This window comes from Equus caballus, chromosome 3 (genome assembly GCF_041296265.1).
Source record: "Equus caballus isolate H_3958 breed thoroughbred chromosome 3, TB-T2T, whole genome shotgun sequence".
Taxonomy (NCBI): domain Eukaryota; kingdom Metazoa; phylum Chordata; class Mammalia; order Perissodactyla; family Equidae; genus Equus; species Equus caballus.
In genome coordinates this window covers 103,880,103-103,891,747 of record NC_091686.1, presented here as the reverse complement: position 1 = coordinate 103,891,747, position 11,645 = coordinate 103,880,103, and positions in this window count along the sequence as shown.

Sequence of the window (11,645 nt, the reverse complement as noted above, 5' to 3'; positions counted from 1 at the left end):
CCTTGGGATTCTGTTACCTTTGAATTCATGATCATGGCAGCTTGCTCTATAGTTTAGAAGGCGTTTGTTATATACAGGATCTCATTCTAATTTAGATAACTCTGAGCTAGACTTCAGGCTGGTGTCCTTATCCCCACTTTACGGATGAGGAAAGCTGAGGCCCAAGAAAGGCGATTAGCTTGTTTGCTTGAAGTTTTGCCAATAGGTCATTATGGATCCAAGAATCAAGCCCGGGTCTCCTCATTCTAACTCTGATGCTTTAGAGATTAGGCCTCCTCTCCTTATAGTGATTTGTTCCTACAAGACTTTGCTGGTAATGTCTCCGGGGCACTTTAGAAAGATGTATGTTGGTTCTGGAGCCATACTTCATGGGGCTAAATCCTGCTGTGCCATACCTCATCTGAGTGGCCCTCGGAAATTAGTTACTCACTTTGTGTCTTAGTGTCCTTATTTATCAAATGGAGATAAGAATAATGTCAACCTCATAATATTTTGAGGAGATTAACTGATATATGTGGCATGCTTACTAGATGTGGGTTCCAATTATTATTCTTTTCTGTTCTATTCTGATAATCTAAGTCCTGAAAATTCAGGCTAAATACACTCAACTTTTAAGTTGAGTGACTTAAATTCCAAATCAGGACTCACTAGGGAATTCCAGATTCTCTAAGTTCCAATGCTTCTTCACGAAAGGGGAATTTTTAATATAGAGACATCGATAGCTATAAAATTTTAATTAATTGCAACTTAATGACTCAAAGCCCAAATTAACTAAAATTTCTTTCTTCTATTTTGTTTTTAAGGGGAAAGAAACAAATCAGGAAAGGCAGCTATTTGCTTAAACGGTTAATATTTAACGAGCACCTACGTTGTGTAACGTATTTTCCTGCGTACTGTGAGGGACACAAGGATGAACCTAATGCTTAGTCTGTCCCCAAGTTGTTTACAGTTTAGTAGCTAAGATAGGACATGTACATATAAGTTTAATATAAGGCATAGATAATAAGGGCAACGAGAGGAATATGAGTATTATTCCGAATTGCTGGAAATCTGGAACTTGGGAGTAAATTTTTTTTCAATTAAGGCACATCATAGACTCAATGAATTTTGAGTTCTGTCTCCTACTGTCTTTACAACAAAACTAATGATAGGAAAATGATTCCTGAGAGCCTGCAGGAACCCCCTTATTACAGCAAGGTTCACTTATGGTTTATTGGACTGATGTAGAAAAGGTTTTTTTATTTGTTTGTTTGCTTATTTGTTTGAGGAAGATTAGCCCTGAGCTAACATCTGCCAATCCTCCTCTTTTTTCTGAGGAAGACCGGCCCTGAGCTAACATCTGCGCCCATCTTCCTCCACTTTATATGTGGGAGGCCTGCCACAGCATGGCTTGCCAAGCGGTGCCATGTCTGCACCTGGGATCTGAACTGGCGAACCCCGGGCCGCCGAAGGGGAAAGTGTGCACTTAGCCGCTGCGCCACCGGGCTGGCCCCTAGAAAAGATTTTTGAGCAAAGAAATAAAATACGACCTTTATTCCTGCACCAGACAGAATCACATCACCAGAATATTCTGTCCCATTAACTCTGAGCCTGCCTGACCTCAGCTGGAGGCCAACATCACACTTTTTAGCGACTTCAGAAGTTCTCAGTGTTTTGAGGATTTTTGAGGGCAAAGTTGTAAAATGCTCTTACTGTTTGACGAGACAGACTGGCAAAAAAAGAGAAGTGATAAATAACAAAGATAGCTATTTCTTAATTCTTACAATAATTTTAATAAGTGGGAGCAATATTGTTACCCCATTTTATCGATTAAGAAACTGAGGCACAGAAAAATCAAGTAACATGCTCTATATCGCACAGCTAATAAGTATTGGGTCCAGGATTCTAGCTAATTCCAGCAGTATGCAGAGAAAGCATGTTAACTCTACATGATACTCCAAACAACACAGTACAAAAATGAGCAAAAAAAATGGAGAGGCAAATCACAGGTGAGAAAACGTAACAGACAATGAATGCATGAAAGGATATTCAGCCTTTGTAGTAATCAGAGAAATCCAAAAGAAAAAGATACCAGTTTTAGTCTTGAGAGTCATACAGTATTTGTAGTAATTGCTTAACTCTGTTGTTGAAGAAAGAAAGTGACCAAAGAGGTGGCCAGCCCAGTGTGCAGTGGTTAAGTTCACACGTTCTGCTTTGGGGGCCCAGGGTTCGCCAGTTCAGATTCTGGGTGTGGACCTACGCACTGCTTATCAAGCCATGCTGTGGTAGGCATCCCACATATAAAATAGGGGAAGATGGGCACAGATGTTAGCTCAGGGCCAATCTTCCTCAGCAAAAAGAGGAGGATTGGCGACAGATGCTATCTCAGGGCTAATCTCCCTCAAAAAAGAAAAAAAGAAAGAAGACAGTAACCATAGAAAATATATAAAAAATGGACATGGCTGAGTGCCAATAAAAGTTTATTTGTGAAACCAGGTGGCAGGCCAGATTTAGCCAGTGAGCTACAGTCTGCTGACGTCTGCATTATGATAGTCTATGGACTATGACATAAATATAAGAAGGAACAGACAAAGGACTTGAAGGAATAGCTCAGATATAATATTAAGGGAAAAAATGGGAAGTTTCAGGGTTATGTATACGGCAGAACTCAATTGTTGTAAAGAATTGTATATCAAAACATAAGACAGTTGTATGTTGAAATGTGTGTTTCAACAAGTATGTTGAAAAATATGTTCACAAATTTATGCATGTTGGTTCAGGCAAAGTGTGGAGTGTTATATACCAGTCTACTACCATCGGCTCCTTCACCTAGGCAGGCAGAGACTATTGACATTCTCTATATATGCTCTGACTTGTTTGCCTCTGTAGACCAGAATATATTATTGTTAGAAGTGAAAGGAAAAACAAACAATATATCACAGAAAGATGCAAAAAAAGAAAGAAGGGAAAAAAGGAGAGAAAGAGGGAGGAAGGGAGGAAGGAAGGAAGAACTCTTCTTAGTTGATCCTTTTTTTTCAGGAAGATTAGCCCTGAACTAACTGCTGCCAATCTTCCTCTTTTTGCTGAGGAAGACTGGCCCTGAGCCAACATCCATGCCCATCTTCCTCCACTTTTTTATACGTGGGACGCCTACCACAGCATGGTGTGCCAAGTGGTGCCATGTCTGTACCCAGGATCCAAACTCGCGAACCCCGGGCCCCTGAAGCAGAATGTGCACACTTAACCACTGCTCCACTGTGCTGGCCCCTCTTAGTTGATTATTAAGCTTTCCACTGGAGAAACACTCTGCAAGAAGGAGCCCACGATGTGCTCTAGGCAAGTTTTTCACAGGTGGAAGGCAGGTCAGGATATGTGCCCGGCAGAGGAGAGGACCTCAATAAATTCTTCACTAATGAATAACTTCATGAAGGTATTTTTCTGAAGGAGAGAGAAAAGATCAATGATTTATGAATATTCTTGCACTCCTTTTATCTAATTTTTATATAAAAGAAGGCAGAATAGCATGGATAAGAGCGTGTGTTTGAGTTCTTGCCATGCCCCTTACTGGCTGTGTAACCATGAAGTTTCTAACTTCTCTGTGCCTCAGTTTCCTAATCTATTTGGTGGAGACCATAATAATAGGCATATCTACCAAATAAGAACTATTGTGTAAACAATATGAGATAACATACAAAGTGTTTCAAATAATGCTTATACTGAAAAGGTTGAACCAAATGCAATTGATATTTGACTCTTTATCCTATAAAAATGGCAATTGAATATAACAAAATTCCATAAAAGTTAGATTTTGCTTTACAGGTCTTGCCAGTCTTGAGTAGTGGGCATGAGGGGTTGGGGTGAGAATCAGCCATGGATATGGCGTAGTGCACTGGAACAACCTGTGGGCTATGCAGACAGACTTGGGTTTTGATCCTGCTTCTACTGTGTGACTTTGAGCAAGTCACTTACCCTTGCTAAGACAGTCTCCTTATCTGTAAAGCAGGGATAATAATATACCTCCCCCTGTTGTTGTGAGGTTCCATTGAAAATCTGAGTGCCTGCTCAGGGCAGCACCCCACGTGCACAGGGTCGGCATCCACAAAGAGCAGGTGTCCTGTGGTTGACTGCCATGTCCTCTCATGTGTGTTGGTTCCTTGGGTACTCTTGTCTTCTTCTCTGTGGCTAACTGCTTCTCCTGCTTCTGCTTCAACTTGTAAAAAACTTCACTCTGCTGTTTATGACCTCCCTTGGAGACTCTGCCTCCAGTCCAGGTTCTCTGTCCCCTGGGGCTGTCTGCCACCCTCTTCTTTTCCCGCCTCAGCAGCTTCTCTGCACTCTGCTAAGCAGCTCCTGGCCCACCTGAGTCTCTCTAGTTCCTACATCTCTTACAGAGATTGACACCTTCCGTGCGTATTTCCTTCTGCCTAGGGACTTGGGACAAGCATCACCACCCTCAAAAAGTGGTCCTCAGTGATGACCCCAAAATCCCGTAACTCTAGGGAGAATCTGGGTACCTCGATGCTCCTCTCTTAGGGTGAACATCTGCCATACGCCATCTCCAATCCCCACATCCATTCATATTCCCCTTGGCTTCATTTTTGTCTTTCAGAAATGTTGATCCTGATGTTCTAGGATCTAACCAGCTTTCCTAAAATCCTCTTCCCATTTCTCCCCAAAGTCCTATCTGGTTTTTATGCTAAGGAAACTCTTAGTAAACGGTCTTAAAATGCTAGAATTTGGGGGGGAGTATATACAGCTTTAGCACTCCCCACCCCAGCCTCCCTTCCAGAGCACACAAACCTTTGCAACTTGCGGCACATACAATTTTCTTGGAAGTGTGATTGTGGGGTGGAGGTGGGGAAGCAACCCATGAAAACAACTGTATTCTTTTTTTTCCCCCCCAATTGTTAGCATTTTTGCTGGTGGCAACAGTTTGCTATCAATTAGAAATGACTGGGGTCTCAGGCTCAGGAAAACTTCTCCAGATAACAGTCATAAGATACCAATTCCTTTTGCTATCTCACCTGCCTCGGGTGGCCTTTCCTGCATGTGAGATTAGTTGCAAAATTCATGTGTGTCTGGCTTCATAAACATTTACTACCTCCTATGCATTTCATCAGAAAACAGGAGTTTAAAACTTGCACATACTTACACCCGTCTAACCTCTGGGAAGAAGTTTGGCTTTTCTTTTGTTGAACAGGAAACTTCTCCAAGGGGGAGTAGTGATACCTGACCCCACAGGTATGCGCATCCAGAGATCACAGAACAGACTGTACAACTTAAGAGCATGCATTGAAAATTCACGCTGTGCCCAAGGGAAAGCAAGTTTAAGGACCAAAATCTTAAACAGATTGTGCTCAGTACTCATCCATCTAAATAGCTCTTCGTGTTTTCTCAACTTTTCACACTCTCCAATTCTTCCCATTGGAAGAGCATTTGGTCTTGGAGTTCAGATGTTTTGGTTGACTCATTTTGTGCGGGACTTGGGAAAATTACTTAACCTTTCTGAGTTTCAGTTTATTTTTTTGCAGCATGGGGATACCAATAACTACATCATAAGGCAATTATAGACTACTAACATGGGATTGTGACAAGTATCGTGCATTTTCTAGTCTAGTGTATTTCCATCTTGGGTGACTGTGTGGCATCCATTCTCCTGTCTTGATGGCATTTGATTTCCTTTGGGAGATTTATGTCTCACAAAGTTTACGTACTCTTGGTGAGAATGTAGATTCAGGAGCCCCTTTCTCACCATTGGAGTTGATGGAGTCTCTTTGCCAGATCTTTCTTTGCTTCACCCGATATGCCTAAAGGGAAGTCTCAGAATCCAAATATAGCTAATCAGACTTTCTAGTTAGGGAACCGTAAATATTGATCAAAGTAGCTGGAAGATATAGCTAAAATCCATTCACTACAGGAGCAGCTTCACTGTAGGACTGTAGAGTGCTTCCTCCCATGAACACTTTCTGAGTCTCCAGGCTCCTATCTGCTGAGAGCCCGGTCCTTCAGCTTTCTCATTAATCTTTTTACTTCCTTCCTATTTTCTCCAACCCTTTTTATTTCTTCAAATCTTTTTTCATTTATTTGCAACCAAAAAAATCCTTATTTATATACACAAGCATTATTTTATTTGACTCTGACAATAATCCTAAGAGGAAGGAACAATAATTGCTCTCATTGTTCTTATGAGGAGGCTGAGGCTCAGAAATGTCAAGTAACTTAAATAAGCTGTGTAGTAGGAGAGGCTGCAATTCGAAGCCAGGTGAGGAGGGAAAGATTAAATAGGATATAAGCACTTGAAGGCACCTTGCACAAAACTTAGCACATCATAAGCACTTATTAACACTAATTAATTCTAAAATTCATTATGAGTCTTTGTGTTCAGTGAAAAACGACTACCTACTATGAGGGGAAAAAAGTGACATACCCACTGTGAGAAAATGTAAAACAAAGTCATCATTTAGTGGTTTATAATTTTACACGAATATTGTTCACCATCTTTGTTCATTTCTCAAAATGTGGACTTTTTAAGGGCAAGTTCTCTGCTCTGGAATCTCACTGCATTTCCAGAGGACATTAGGAAATTTGGGTGCTCAGGCTGTGTTGAGCAAGGTCTGTTAGAAACAACTCACAAGGCCTGGACTAAGATGTTTTCCTATGGCTTAGTGTGGTCCAGACTTTGCAATAGCCACTGCCTCAGCTTCCAGACCCTGCTGACACCTCTGTTCTCCTGGAGTTAATGGGAACATTTGCTAAGCCCTCTCAATCACTGCTTGACGAGTGTGTACCAGTAACAGTCTGGGGAATGTGTCCAAGTTAATTATTTAACAGAAATTGCACAGTATAGCAGTGACTACTCACCGGTTGTTTGAAACTGGTAATAATATAACAGCATGAAAACCATTTTGATAACCCCTGTTATTAAGTTTATCTGGACTTTTCTCTGTATTTCTCAAGAGGCAAGTTTGCTTTCTTTTCAGGCATATTTTCATTCAAATAACCTCAGTTTTAGATTTATTTATTGCATATACTTGGTGCTTTACTGATACACAATAAAACTCCAGGCCCTTGAGTGTTTACTGCGCCTGGAAACATTTTTTAATAGAATGAATTCCTAGGGGAAAGTCAAGCAGTGTCTTGTCTTTTCCTTTTCTTCTTTAGGTGTTTTCTACATTTCTTTTCTTTTCCTTTCTTTTTTCTCTTCTCTTCTTTTCTTTCTTTCTTTCTTTCACTTTTGTCTTTTTTTTAAATCCAAGGCTATCACAGAGTGGACTCCAGGCTCCCCGTGGGCGATTGTACCAAATTAAATCTGACCTTTCCAAGTGGTCATTCTGGTCATTTGGCAAGGGTGAAGGACAGGCAGCATGCAGGCCTGCACTTGTTTAGTTCCACCAGCATCGTGCTCTCCAGCTTCCTTGCAGGAATATTTTCCACTGCGATAAAGTGGTGTGGATTTGGAAGACTCAGGGCTGGCTTGACTTTCTGACTGTTCTGTCTTGGTCAATATGTCAATAATCAGTTAGGGGGCTGTTCTGTCCAACTTAACACTTGGGCATTGCACACTCTCTCTTCAGCTGAGTCCCTGATCATGCTGGGGTTGGCTTTCACACGTACCTCTTGTTAAAGTTGTAGCTTTTTGATAAATGTGACCAGTCTGAATGGAGTGCTCTGGCAAGGGAGCAGGCTTCTTTGGTGCTCAATAATACTTGGACCTGGGCTCTGGTATTCTTATATAAAGTTCTTTCAGAATTTCACTGCACCCTGGCTTGCCAGAAGTACTGAGTATCTCCTCTGATGGGAGACAGTTTTCTTTATTGGATAGGTATCTTTAAATACGGTTTCAGGAGTCCTTCCGGGAGTGTCTGCAGGCAGAATCGTGACATACAATTGTCCTCTGATTAAAGGACACTTCTATGGGGATGATTTATTCTACAGAATAATTTGCCCGGAGGAACTTGGGAAAGGGACTTGAGGTGGTTGTGCTCATTCTCCATATAAAGAATAGATAACATTTCCAATAGTGATCAGTGTTCTGAAAATATATCTTAAACCAAAATGACATTATTGTCACAGGAAGCCTTTGAGATGACTCTAGCCCCAGACACCATCTGACTATATCTTCATTGGAAACTCTGAGAGGGACACGCTTACTGAACCCTGAAACTTCCGGAACTGTGAGAGGGAAAACTAGTAACTGATTACGACCGATAACTATTGTGTATGCCATTAAGTTTGGTAGGGTTTTTATACAGAAATAGATAACCAGAATAGCAAATAGAAGCCCCAGAATTAGAACTCAGTTTCTTTGACTTTGTCTATTGCTTTGATTGCTTCATTAAAATAATTTCTTGGTTTTCCTTTGGTTTAAATTAGAATTTAGGAAATGCTTTTATTTAAGGTATACTGAGGGTCTTAGACTATTTTTAGCAAATGAGATAACTGGGAAGGCTATCACAGATTTTTTATTTGAACCTCCTCCTTATACAGATGAATACATTAAGCCTCAGAGAGTTCATTATTTAGGACTGTTGTAAGTGGTGAGATGCTATGCTGATTTAAAACTTAAGTGTCTAAATGCTGCATTGTAGTTGGCAATAACAGTCATAAGCAATGGCGCTCAACCAAGTTGTTCCCACACACCATTGACCAACAAGACATAGTTGTCTTGATAACATATTATCAGGTTCACTTGATCCAAAAATCTGGGCCTCCACTTGATTTGGAAGGCCTGAATTATGCCTGAGAAACGAATTTATTTTTTAGTATTCACTTCATTTTGTGCTTTGTCGACAAAATCAAAATACTCAAATGCATGCAGAAGTGCGCATGCATATGGTTAGTCATTTGTATATTTTTACATTACAGTTTGAAAGATTTTTGTGTTCTTTTCCTTGAAAGCTATTGGAAGAAATGGATTAGAAAATTGAAAACTATAAAAGACAGAATCAAGGTGTGTGAGAAACAGGGTGTTTGCTGAAGAAGCCAGTCTTCTGTGGTTGGCTGGGGGAACACATATTGCTGCCTTCGACAGCATGTGGTCTCAGAGAGTCCTGGGGGAAGATTGCAAGAAGTTGATGGGGATTTTCTATTTTTTGCTTTTGCCCACTCTGCATATATCCGCCTGAGGGATAGAAAGTTAATCTCAAGTTACCTAGGCTTTTTTTTTTTTTTTTCTGCTGCTGCCAGTGCTTTTTAACGGGTGCAGCTCTTCTGGTTCCCTGAGGCTGAGCGAAGGAGGCCTTGGGAGGCCCGGGCGCCGCCACCACAGCACATTTGACACTTTAAACATAAAACCAGCCTTTCTCTTCTGCCGAGTGCTCAGCAGTCTGGGTGCAGTTTTATTGGTGCCCAAATACCCCTTGATTAATGAGACATTCTAAATCTTTTATGCTTTTAAGTTTAATTTTAGTTGAATTATTGTGGATTTTTAAATATCTTTGCTTCTGACTTTGGTTGGGATGTTGATGGATTGACTTGTGATTTCCAGAGACTGTATGCACTTTTCCACCAGCTGTTGGGGATGGGGGTGGGGGGGATGCCTCTGAGAGAGAGGACACTGTAACTTTGGATGTGTCTGAGGCCTTAGCATAGATAGGCATGGCCAAGGAGAGGAGGACTTGGGGTGATTTTCTTCTTTATTTTCTTGGTCATTGGACCAGAACATAGTAGGAGTATCTCTGATTATGAGGAGAGAGTGAAATTAGCTACCTTTGTTCTGGTCCTATGGTTCAGAGAGTTGAGTCATATGAGAAAAAGCCACTTTGGTGTTAGGAGACCTAGGTTCAACCTTAGCTACCTCATTTATGAGACCATAGTATGTTATTTAACTTCCTAGAACCTCAGGTTCCTCATCTGTAAAATGGGGATAATAATAAATTACTTCCTCAATTAAATGAGATACAATTCAGCAGCTATCAGTCCAACATTTGGGATTTTTTTTTTGGTTTTTGGTTTTTGGTTTTCTTTGTTTCTTGATAACATAATCTAGGCCAAAATTTGAATTTAGTATACTGATAATCAAGTTGAGAAAGAGAAAATAGAATAATTCCATTTTTATTTTATATATAAAATAAGACTTTAAGTTTAAGAAATTTTAATTCCAGTGAAAACAGCAATTTCATGGGTCTGATTCTCTTCTGTGTTAAAATTTCTGTTTCAAAAGTCTAAGCGTGTCTCCTTCCTTCCCCCCACCCACGTACAATTTTCAGGAAGAAGCAATACTTTGACTCATTCAGTATAAATTAGTTTCAGATAAACTTGAAACAAGTCTTCCTGACAGTGGTATCACTTTCATAGCAGCAGAAGAAATCATATTACTATAATTACGCTAAATTTTTTTCAAAGAAATTACTCCTGCTGAGTTTTATTATTGCCAACACTCCATTCGATCTCAGGAATGCAGCTGAAGTCCAGTGTAGGAGGTTAGTGCCCTAAGTTACTTGTATGGGATGAAGACATGATAGTTGTTAGGATCGGTGAAGCAGTGGTAAATATCCCTGTTTTCCTTTTTCTTGCACAAGATTGCAATTCTATAAATCATCAAAATGCAATCCAATTAAATGTATGGGTGGAAAGTTAGAAGGTCCGGACTCTTGAATTGTAAGAGGAGGACTGAAGTTTCTTTTTCTGGGTTACACTCAAGATCCAGGAAGGAAGCACGGTTATATAAATTCTAAGAATCATAGGATGATAGAGTTGCACATAAGGTGAAAATCTCCTGTTGTTAAGATTACACTTGAAAATCCTTAGGAAGGCAATTCATTGGAGGCTGACGTTGGTGTCAGGAAATGCAGTGCAGCCAGTTTTTCCTCCAATGTTGGAGCAGGTGGCTCTTGCTTTGGTTGAGCACCGGGCAGGCGTTGGGTTGCGTTTGGGATTGTGCGAAAAGCAGCTCCTCTGTAGCCCTATTTTCACACTTACTGTAGTGAGGTCAGAGCCCACACTGGGAGACACCTGAGAATCTACTGAGGGATAACAGTCACAGCCCTGTGTCACTCTCACGCCCAGGCGTAGGAGCAGGGAGTGGAATTTTGCTGAAATTAATGACATTCCTTGTGTGGTTATTTCTCTATCTCCATGTCTCTCTGACTTTCTTTCTCTCTTTTTACCTGAGAGCATATATTTAAAGTTTAATAAGTTAAATGTGCATATAATGGAACTCCTCTGAATATGTGTTGAACTTCTGTCATTATTTTTAAATTCCTCTGTTTGCAGACTCAGGATTTATTAATGTTTCTGATTGCCTTCTCCTTTTATCCCTAGAGCCCAGGGTCACAGAGTCTGATTGAGGATGCTACAAGTTTGCTGAATGGCTGACGTACAGTCTCTGTTCTCAAAGACATTCATCCTTACTGGTGTCTACTCAACTCCACAGCGGACCATGGAGCTTTCTTGGGTGGTTGGGGCTGTTTCTTTTGTTCAAAAATGTTCAGCCTTTTCCTCTGTCACGGGAATAATTTATTTAATACAGTCAACTACAGTCAAGCAAAAAAAAAAATCATTTGTGTTTCATCAAAGCAGGGAAAAACTCTATTCTGGTAAAGATTTTTTTGAAGAGTGCCCATCAAGAAGAATTGTGTCTTTAGGTTCAGAAACCAGATATTTGACACACCGATGCTGTGAACTCTGTGAACTCTGAAGTTTTGAAATAGCATGGAGCAGTGAAA